Raw genomic sequence first — 12,285 nt, forward strand, 5'->3', positions numbered from 1 at the left:
CACCCATCTATGATCTTATTTCCATTACCAATCGACAATGTTTTTCATAATCAACAGTGAGTCGTTCACGCTTTTCATTAAGATGGGTTGTTTGAGTATGTACTCGTTGGTCTAATATTATCGCGAACTCTAGAGTTTAAGTGCTCAAAATCATTGCAATCATCAAATGGTTAAAACACTACATGCCATTTATAAGTTCTCTGTCGTAGTGTTAAAGAGTCAGTATATTCGATTCCTATTAGATCCATCGAAAAATCCTGCCTCTAACCACAATTTCAAATCGAGATTCGGATGGGTTGAAGAATTGTCCCTGTATTTCTCCATCAATCGGTTGTTATATATATCCTAGAAAGAAAAAATAAATTCATCAAATTTTTCATAACCTATTTATGGGTTATTCCCCAAATTCATCTTTTTTTCATTCCAAAATTAAAAATAAAATCAATAATCAATAATAATTACAAGAAGACTAGCATTTTGGCAAAAGCAAGAAAAAATCAAACTATAATTTTGGATGAAATATGAAGCATAATTGTACCCTATTATACCTAAAACTAAAAAGACAATGGAGATTCAAGGTCAAATTAAATCATTATTGGATGAATCTGCATAAAAATTAAGTCCAGTGGTATAATTAGTTTTTTAATAGGCCAATTTCATTTAATCATGGGTCAAATTAAAGTTTAATTATGTTTAAGAATTAATGAGTCCAATTCAAGGATTTAATTAGGTGCAAAGACTTAATTATACATTAAATAAGTTAAATTAATTTTATTAATGGGTTTAATTGGTGAAAAATTAAGTTTGGAAGCCCAACTTGGGTTTAATTAAGAAAATTAAAATTTAAGAGACCAAATTTAATTTTTATCAAGTCAATTGATTGAAATCACAGGTAAAATTGCAAGAAAATCAAAGTTTTCGGATTAATTAAGGGCTAAATTGAAGAAATTCATAGTCAATGATCATTTTACAAAAGACATTAAGCTGTGGGAACTCAATTGATTGAAATCAGAGATGAAATTAAAAAAAATTGAAAGTTTAATAATCAATTGAGGGTAAATTGCATAAAATTCAGGGTTGACATTTAAGTTCAGCAAGGGCAAAATAGCATAAAATTAGAAGTTTATGGTTAATTAAGGGTGCAATTAAAAGAAATTAAAAGATGGAGGATCAAATTGAACTTTGATCAAATTCCTAAATTAAAACTCTAATTCCCAAAAATGACGTTGTTTTATAGTAAAACAAAGGGACCACACAACGCGTTGTCTGGTGACTATTCATCTTCTTCTTTATTTTAGCCAGAAAAGCTGCTCGAATGGTTTTCTTTCCAAGGCATTTAATGCTCTATCTCTCTACCATATTTGATAAAACCTGAATGCAAACGATAACCTGACATTTGACTACACCCCAGTATGGTCCTTTTTGGTTGATTGACGCCTCAACGGTTGCGGTGCCACCCCAAAGTGGTCAACCTAACCAGCCTTCAACTAATAAAATTGATAGTTCATGATGGCCTCTTTGAGCCAATAATTAGGATCATTTTGAGGCTGAATCAAGGGCGAGGATTTGAAACCATTGAAGATCAAATATCGCTCTTTTACCCCCTATAAATAGAGGTTGATTTCATGGTCTAAAGGAGTAGAAATCAGGGTGCAAAGTTAGTGAAAAATCATCTCTTCCTAAAAACATTTCTACTCCTCCGCAAGCCCCCCTTTTCCTTTCTTTTTCTCCACCTTTGGCAACACCACAACTCTAGCCACCATGCATAACCTTCCCTGCACAACCAAGAACACCACTAGCAATCATTCGCCTCCTCCCCAGACAAGGTTGCTATCTTTTTTCTTCCCCCAACATCTTCTCCCAGACCACTGCATGTAACACTGCATTTTACATACTGTGGCACAAATAATTAAGCATGGTCACTAGGCTGGGCCAGTGACCATGCAACATTGGTCTGAACCCATCTCAGCCCAGCCTAGCCCAAAACAAATGTTAGGTTTGTTGGGCCGTTATTGGGCCAACCCAACATGACTGGGTCCAGCCTAGATGGTTGGGTCGGTCAACCCAATACAATAACAATAATATTTGGAGGGGGGGTGGCTGGTTGTTGCAGAAAAAAATACATAAGGAAGAAGAAGAAATAGGAGAGGGGAAAGGATGATCGACCGCAGGTCATATATTAAATATTACCGACTATATGACCGACATAATTATTCTATCAGTAACTTCATTGGTCATTCGATAAAAATGCTACATCATTATACGATTTATTTTTTTGAATCTCACTGCAATACCCTCTGTAATTTTCTCGGTATATACCTAATTTTTATGTCGGCATATTTACGAACGTGCTTTAACATCGAGTTAATTCTATCGATAATGTTATTTGTAAAATTTACATGTCATTTTTCAATTTAGGTTTTTTTTTTATTCTTTAATTTTTTATTGCAATTCCCTCAATATATTCTGTTAATAAGATTTTTCATCTTAAAGAGAGAATATTAAAGCAACTACAATTACAATTTAAAGTTAGTTCTCTATTTTATATATATATATATATAAGAAAAATTTACTTATGTATCTACCCAACTACATGTCTACGGAAGAATATACGAGAAAAGAAAAAAACAGTATCTTGTATGGTAGCAATGGCTGAATAATAGCTGATACGTCACTTCAGCGTGTCAGTGTCAAACGAGGCCCCTCCTTTGAAATTCTTACAAGGAGAGAAAGAAACACGAAAGCCCAGAGAAGAATGAAGTGTTTCGGCCGACATGAATATCCAGAACCAATTAGTATGATTTGTACCAAATATGGAGAGACCACATCACGTGAAGTAAACGGCTTTATCGTTGTGTGAAGACATTATTTGTTTGGATTTTCCTTCGAACATGCTTGCCCTACATGTCCTGTGACTATCTCACTAGCACAGATCAAAAACCTGCATTTTCCTGCCACAAAAAATATTAGGTATGGCCAGGAAAAATACAAGTATTGGATCATTGCTATTAATTGGCTAATGTACACATGCTAATGCTTCTTCGCTTGCATGCTTGCAAGTTTCAATTGTCTAGTTGCTTCTCGTTCGATACTTGTGAGCAATTGATCATGCCGTTGGGTAAGGGTACTGTGAATGCCGCCTCCTACTCACGAAATTGCATAAGAAATCTTAAGTGAGAACTTTAGGTAGTGTTTAATTTTAAGAAATAATATTAGTTATCTTTTGCAATACATTGTTAAATATCTATCAGGGTAGTTTGGGTGTGTTCAATAATAATAATAACAAATTATTTTCTTTTTCAATTTTAAGTTTTCTTTTTTTTTCTAATAAAGAATTAAAAAACATATTCATTTGTTGGAAACAAGGTTGAATTTTTCTAAAAATAAAGTAAGCAATACAAAAAGTTTATAACTATTTTTATTAAAAAATCAATAGTCTTTTTCATATTTAAAATTTATAATAATCTAATTGCAGAATATTAATTTTATTTCATTCAAATTAAAAATTATCATGAAAATGCTATAATGTTAACTAAAAACATATTTAGATTATATTTACAATTAAATTTAAATTTATGACAATAACTAAATATGACAATGTAAAAAAAAAAGAATAATTTAATCTTTACATTTCTAAAACGTGCTTGTATATAAAGAAAAATTATATTGTTCATGTCTAAAGTGTGTTTTTCAAACTCAATATAAATTTGAAAAACTAAAAACCTATTTTTTCAATTATCATATTTAGTTTTTCGTTTTCTAATTCTAGTTTTTAAAAAATTGGAGTTTTACTATATTTTTAAACAACCCTTTACCTTTCTAATTTTTGTTTTTACAATCTTTCATATTTCTCTTCCATTTTTTCCCTCTCACAACATCATTTATGTGATTCTCTCGAAACTTCAGATATGTGATGGTACTTATTAAAAACTCATAAACATCTAAAAATACTAATGAAGTGCAAAAGAAATTAAAAGGTGGTTTTATTTTAGTTTTCTAGTATATGATATTGTAACTTGTGCTACGTTACAAGTTAATTTTTAATTGCAAGAGAAAAAGGCAATAGTGTTAAGAATGTGTTTTCTGGTATCATTAAAAAATATATGAAATGATAAATTATATATATATATATATATATATATATATAAACATATGAAAGATAATTAAAGATTAAAGTGAAAAGTTTGATTTTCCCGTTTAGTAATTAAAGATAGATGTGTGTACAAATAATTTATATCATTTGTCCTTTTAATTTAATATATCTTATTTTATTTATCGTGGAGGTTTATTCTTGTTGCTAAGTACATATGATTTTTTATCTTAAAAATGCATCATGCAAATACAACAAATCCAAGGCTTTAGACTAAAAAAAAAAAAAAAAGAATCTCAACTTGTTTTCACATAAAGACAACCTAGCAACCTATGTCGACCTTTATCTCGCATTCATGTTTTAAATATTTTAAAGATAGAAACAAAATAGAAAATAAACTAATAATATGTTTTGGTACGAATAAGTTTTAAATAGGTTTTATATGAAGAACATGTCAATAACTATGATGGTTTACATGAAGAATTCAATCCAGAAGTCCAAGAAAGGAGCAAAGTGAACACGTAGAATAAGTTTTCATTTTAGTGCTTAAATATAAATCTTTATATCTTACTTGATAGCACAATTAAAATGAACTCACATACTTTATTTTACATGCATTAAAGAAAGATAATAATCAGATAAAATCTAAATTAAACGATTCTAAGAATTCACCTAGGCTAAACTATTAAATATAAAATTCTACATTAATCGGTTGACCGTTTGGGGCTACCAAATGAATCGGTCGATCACTTATTCATTAGTGAACCTGAGTTGCAGGAATCAATCAAACGATTGACATGACCAATCTGAACTAATTGTTTTAGTTGTGGGTGGGACTGTAACGACTATAAATAACTAGTTTTTCTTAGAAACATGTATATAGCTTGTCTAATTGCAAAATTAGAAAGAGAATCCAAACATATATGATAAACAAGTTATTCTAAGAGTAAAACAACATCTAAATCATTAATCATACTCTAGTTTATGATATTAAACCTTCATATTCTAGCATAAAGAGTATTTAATCTCATTATCACTACACTTAAACACCTTCATATCTTATAAATATTATCTATTGAGGTATAGAGATATTAGAACTTTAAATTGTAATATACATTCTATTGAGAGAGCTTATTGTGAAAAACAAAATCATCATAGTAAACCTTTAAGAGTTAGGTAAAAACTATTGGTATTGGTGAGAGAATTTCACCAAGGAAAAAAATCTTGAAGTATATCTTTAAGTGAAAAAAAAAATATTAAAGAAGGGTTTTCTTTAATTGGTGTGGATTCATCAAGTGAAATTATACTCTTAAGCTTAAACTAGTGAAGGAATACATTACTCAAATATGACTTAGTACTTGAGGTGTGAATATAGGTTTGTCGAATCATGTTCAAACGAGTTTGCAAATTCTCTTCCTAAACTCTTTATTTTAAGTACTTTAATTATATTTTTGATTATTGCATTTAATTTAAGTAATTTATCTTAAGTGTAAAATTTAATGATACACCTATTTCACCCCCTTCTAGGTGTTAAATTGCCTTAATCCGTGAACAATAATTAGTATGAGAGCTTAATTCCCAAATATAAAGTTTGCTTAAACTTTGAGTGGAATGACAATCATTAGCTATAATCTCCAAAATAAAAGATCATCCACATCTAGGCCATTATTTGTTATGGTAATGAGTATGTATAGTAAAAAGCTACAATGATAATTTTATCTTCAATATATTGATTTTGATTGGTGGGTGGTTATTTATAGAAATAGACCTCATAAACCTATTAAAATTGAAAATGATGTTGAGAATCGTAAAACTAGAAGTGAATATACGAATAATGATAAGAAATTATTTTTCATGGATGCCAAAGCCATGAACATCTTATATTGTATTTTAAGTAAAACATAATTCAACATCATTACATCATGTAAAAATGCTAGAGACATTTGGCATGCTTTAGAAGTAACTAATGAAGGAATTAACCAAGTCAAAGAGTCTAAAATTGATATGTTAGTTTATCAATATGAATTGTTTAAAATGCTTCCTGGTGAATCCATTACTAGCATATTTACTAGAATGACTACCATTATAAATAGTTTTGATGCACTTGGTAGAATATATACTAATGCTGAAATTATAAGTAAAATTCTTAGGTCTCTACAAAAACTTGAGAAACAAAAGTGACGACAGTTTGAGAAGCCAAAGATCTCATCAAACTTCCATTCGATAAGCTTATTGGTTTTTTAATGACTCATGATATCGCTATGGATAAGCAAGAGCAAGAAGAAAATCCAAACAAGAACTTGGCATTCAAAATCATCCATCACATTAATGATGATAATGATGATGATCATCATCATCATCATAATCATGAAGGCATTGAAAAGGACATTGCCTTAAACACAAAGCACTTCCAAAGTTTTCTAAGAAAGAAGCAAGGGAAGAAAAGATTCTTAAACTACAAGAAAGATGGGAAAAGAAAGGTTCAAGTAAAGAACTCCTAAGATGTTATAATTACAATAAAACAGATCACATCAAAGTAGATTGTCCACTTCTTTAAAATAAAAAGAAGAGTCATCATCACAAAAGGGCAATGAAAGCTACTTGGAGTGATGATTCAGATTTAAACTCAAGTGATGAAGAAAAAGATCGGGCAAACATGTGATACATAGCAATTAAAAGTGAAAATAAAGAATCAATAGAGTATGGAGAATGGTTTTTTTATAATGCTTAATCAAGATATATGACTGGAGACGACTTCTTATTCTCAAGCATTACCAAAATAAAAGGAAATGTCCCATTTGAAAACAACTCAAAAGGAAAAATAATTAAAGTTCACAATATTGGAGGTAATTTTCTCCTTCCATTAAAAATGTTTTTCTTGTTAATAGCCTGAAGCACAACTTGCTTAACATTAGTCAATTATGTGATAAAGCTTATAAAATTATTTTTTATGATGTATTTTATTTAATTCTTGAAAATGATAAAATAATCTATGTAGGAAATAGAAAAAGAAATGTCTATAAGATTAAAATTGATGTATGCATGAGAATAAAAAGTTGTATAGTTGCTAGTATTAATGTTAGTTTTCTTTGGTATAGAAAACTAGGTCATATTAGCATGGACATCCATTCCAAACTAGTTAAAAATGAACTAGTTAATGGTCTCCCATATTTAGCATTTAAAAAAGAAAAGTTATGTGATGCTTGCTAAATAGGTAAACAAGTGAAAACTTCTTTTAATAGCAAAAATCATATTTCAATTGAAAGACCTTTAGAATTACTACACATATATTGGATCCACTAAAACTAGAAGTATTAGTGGTCATAAATATGTGTTTGTAATTGTTGATGACTTTACAAGATATACTTAGGTATTCTTTTTTAAATCTAAAGATAAAACAATTTATCAATTTATAAAGTTTTTAAAGAAAGTTAAAAATGAAAAGGGTTTTTCTATAATAAAAATAAGGAGTAATCATGGTGGTGAATTTATAAGTGATTTATTTTAAATGTTTTGTGAAGAAAAAAGATACCACCATAACTTTTCAACTCTTAGAACTCTCCAACTAAATAAGGTTGTGGAAAGGAAAAATTAGTATCTTTAAAAAATTACAAGAACTGTATTAAATGAATTTTACACAACTAAATGTTTTTTTTAAGAAGCCATGAATACTTCTTGCTATGTTTTAATCCCTAAGAGTTGAAAAAGATTCCTTATAAGTTTTAAGAGGAAGAAAACCTAAAATCTCTTATTTAAAAGTTTTTGGTTCAAAATGCTTAATTTTCAATGCTAAATATAATTTAGATTAATTTGATTCAAAATTTGATGTTGAAATTTTATTGACTATTCATCCTTTAGCATAGCATATAGAGTTTATAACAATAAAACACTTTGTCTTGAGCAATCCATGCATATCGTTTTGAGGAAACATAAAATAACAAAATTGTTGAGATTCTAGATGACATAAATGGAAATGTTCAACATTTGAGTTTTGATGATGGTAAGTAAATCAACTAGAGATGGTAAGTAACCCATGTGTGCCCCTAAAGGAGCTAAGGTATGTAAGCTCTCACCCTCCTTAATTAATTATCGGCAACCTTTTGAAGGGATAAAAACTAGAGCTTCACTAGAAATAGTGGTTACTTTGCATTTGTTCTCAAATATAACCTAAATTATTTCTAAAAGACAAAAAAGATGAAAGTTGGATTTTAGTCATGCAAGATGAGCTAAATTAATTTATAATGAATGCAAGATGAGCTAAATTAATTTATAATGAATGATGTTTGGAAACTAGTCCTCAACCCTAATAATCAATCAATAATTGGAATAAAATAAGTGTTTAGGAACAAGGTTGATGAACATGGAACCATAGTAAGAAACAAATTCAAACTAGATGTTAAAGGTTATAATCAAGAAAAAAGTATAAATATAAGAAAACATTTGCATCGGCAGCTAGACTAGAATCAAGAAGAATTATATTAACCTATAATTGTCATGTTAACTTCACATTTTTTCAAATGAATGTTAAAATTTCATTTTAAATGGATTTATTATAGAAGAAGTGCATGTTGAGCAACTAAAAGGTTTTGAAAATTTTCATTTTCCTGATCATGTTTTCAAACTTAAAAAGGCCTTGTATAGTTTAAAACAATCACCTAGGGCATGGTATGATTAACTCAAGTCTTTTCTTATTGATAATGATTTTAGCATTGGTAAAATTGACACCATTATTTTTTCAAAAAAAATTCAAACATCTCTTGATTGTACAAATTTACATTGATAATATTATATTTAGCACTACTAAAGAATTTCTTTGTAAGGATTTTGAAAAATGCATGTAAGATAAATTTGAAATGAGCATAATAGGAGAGTAGAACTTCTTCTTTAGATTGCAAATCAAACAAACAAAAGACATCTTCATCAACCAAAGCATGTACAATAAGGATCTTCTAAAAAGATTTGGGATATAACATGTCAAGGTAGATGACACACCCATGTGAACATTAACAAAGCTTGATATGGACGAAAATAGTAAGAATATAGACATCACCAAATATAAAGGTATGATTAGATCACTCTTATACTTAACTACTAGTAGGTCCGATATTATATTTTTTGGATGTCTATGTGCATGTTTTCAAGCTTACCCTAAAGAATAACATGTTAGTGATGTAAAACATATTTTTTGTTATTTACATAACATTATAGATTAAAGGTTATGGTATTCGAGAGGAAGTGAGTTGAGCTTGATAAGTTATTCAAATGCAGACTTTGTCGGATATAAAGTTGATAGAAAGAGTACTACTGGAACATATCATTTTATAAGATCCTCACTAGTATCTTGGGTTAGTAAGAAATAAAACTATGTATCCCTATCAACAACCAAAACAGAATATATAGCAATGACTAGTTATTGTGGTCAAATTTTATGGATGAAACAAACCTTAGAGGATTATGGACTTAAATATGATCATATATCCATAGATTATGATAACCCTATTGCAATTAATCTTTCTAAGAATCTTATCCAACACTCTCGTAAAATATATAGAAGTGAGACATCACTTTCTAAGGGATCATATTGTAAGAATAGATATCATAATTGAGTTTATGGGTACAAAACACTAACTAATAGATATTTTCACAAAGTTTTTAACTGGAGATCATTTTTGAAAAATAAGAAGGAATTTAGGCTTTTTTCATGCAAAAGATATTTGAAGTATTGATTTTATGTGTATACATTAATGTAAATAAGTTGGACATATTTAAATGATAAAATATATACCTATTAAGCATGAATACCATGAAAAAATTGTTCTACTGCAAATTTCATTGTTTAGCCAGGTCTAAGATGAACTTGTCGACTGGTTCATAATGTTTAATTCAATCAATCAACCAATTGATGCTTAAAAATAGAGGATAAATATTGTGTAAACAATAACTTTTTAAGTTTTTTTTGTTAAAGATTTTTTTTTGGTCTAAAAGTTAGACAAACTAATGTATTTCAACTCAAAAAACATATTTTGAGGAAAATGTTTGAAAAAATCTGGTTATTATATGAATTGGTCGATCGATTCATATAACTAAATCAACTGGCTAATCGGTTGAGCCAGAGCATTCATTGGCAGTGAAGTTACTACCCAATTTTGTTTTTTTTTTTAGCCCCTCAATTTCTTTGCCTTTTGGATATTTTTTTATATATAAAGAAAGAATCGAAAGAGAATTTTAGGAAATTCTCAGCTTGGGTTTTAACTGACTAACCAATTGAACTTAACCTATAGCAATCTATCGACTGGGTGCTCAACAATATAAATATGACTATCACTATTCAAGTTGAGAGCAAAAACACTAAAACATTTCACCAAATTGCACTCAATTGATCATGTTTTTTAGGTGTTTCTTGAATATCAAAGTGTAATTGGCACCCAAGAAACATTTAGGAGACATTAAAACGAGAAGAAAAAAAGCCAATGATCCTACATCTTATCAAGGTGATAATATTCAAAGATTTTTAAGTTCTTTTTCTAATAGAGCTATAGTTGTAGAAAAAGGATTAAAGAATAATTTGATTACTTTTGGTATAGATACTATCTTTAATCAAATGGGTTGGATAACTTTGTTTGATTTGAGAAAAACCTATATATCTTAAGTTAATTAAGATGTTCTTTGTAAACATGAGAATTACAATGGAACTTAAGATATCAAGTAATCTTTAAGACAAACCCATTGAATTTAATTGTTAATTGCTTGCTAATGATTATAGGGCTTTTAAAATGAAAGTGATTCCCACAATTGAAGGTTTTGTTTATGATGAAGGTCTTTTAAAATTAAAATAATTCCCACAATTGAAGGTTTTGTTTATGATGAAGCAATAATTATGCATATTGGTAAATATAACTTGTTTCAAGTGCTAAGATTAAAAGTCAAGATTTGCTTATAAGACCTAGGATTCTTCATAAAATTATAACCCATAATATCGTACTAGAGAAATAAAATTTTGATGAAGTAACCTTTATGGATATATGCTTAATAGATTGTATGCTTAGAGGTAGAAGTTATACTATGACAAGGAATATGTTCATAGTATAAGATCAAAAGCAAAAGTCTCTTCCCTATGGTCAAGTTTTGACTTCTATCTATAAGCATTTTGAGATTTTATTAATGGGTACGGATAAGAAGCCGTATTCAAAATTAATGATGATAAATAATAAGACCCTCACCAAGATGTGGATAGTGATATAAAAAGTAATATTTTAAATGTGGATAGTGGTTGGGTTCTTGAGGACCAAATAGGAATACATGTTAAAGAATAGCATGATGTTGATAAAGAAGAACAAGTTGGTAGTGATGATAAGCTTGAGGTTATGCTTGCGACACCACCAACTACTTCTTCGCCGAAAAAAGCTTCTACTAGCACATGGTCATCTAGGATGGAAAACCACCTCATCCGCCTTAAGACAGATGTGTGTCAAATTAGAGAAGCTCAATCACACATAAGAGACGAAAATGCCCAACGACTCAAAGGATATCAAGAACATAATGGCTTCTCTTCTCTCTCACTATTCACCACCTAGATCATTTGTATTGGGTTTTGTATTTTAATGTTGCTATGCTTTATTTGTCATTTCTTTTCTCATTGTAATGGATATTGTATGTTTTTAAAAAAATTATGTATTTATAAATGTTTTAACTAAGATTCTTAATTTTCATTGACATTCTACTTTTATATCCTTATCTCTTTATTATATTTTTTTTGTTGAAGACAAAGGGAGAAAGAGATATTATAGATGAATTAAGAGCGGGAGATATGATAAATGATATGTTTAATAATATATGCATACATTAAGAGGGAGAAACTTGAATTTTTAAATGCATATGTAAAGTGTTAAATGTTTATATATTGCATTGCAAAAGATAAAGGGAGACTCACTTTAATATATAAACTATCTTTGTATTATCATCATAAAAATAAGGGACATTATTGACCTTTAGAATCACAAATTCATATTTTTATATATTTTGATGATAACAATAAAATGAAAAATGAACTGATAATATGCTTGGATGAGAATAATCTTTAAAAATATTTTATACAAAGAAAATATCAACAAGTATGATGGATTATATGAAGAACTCAATCTGAAAGTCCAATAAATGATTAAAATGAAGACTTATAATAAGTGTTCATTTTAGTA

This window comes from Populus nigra, chromosome 5 (genome assembly GCF_951802175.1).
Source record: "Populus nigra chromosome 5, ddPopNigr1.1, whole genome shotgun sequence".
Taxonomy (NCBI): domain Eukaryota; kingdom Viridiplantae; phylum Streptophyta; class Magnoliopsida; order Malpighiales; family Salicaceae; genus Populus; species Populus nigra.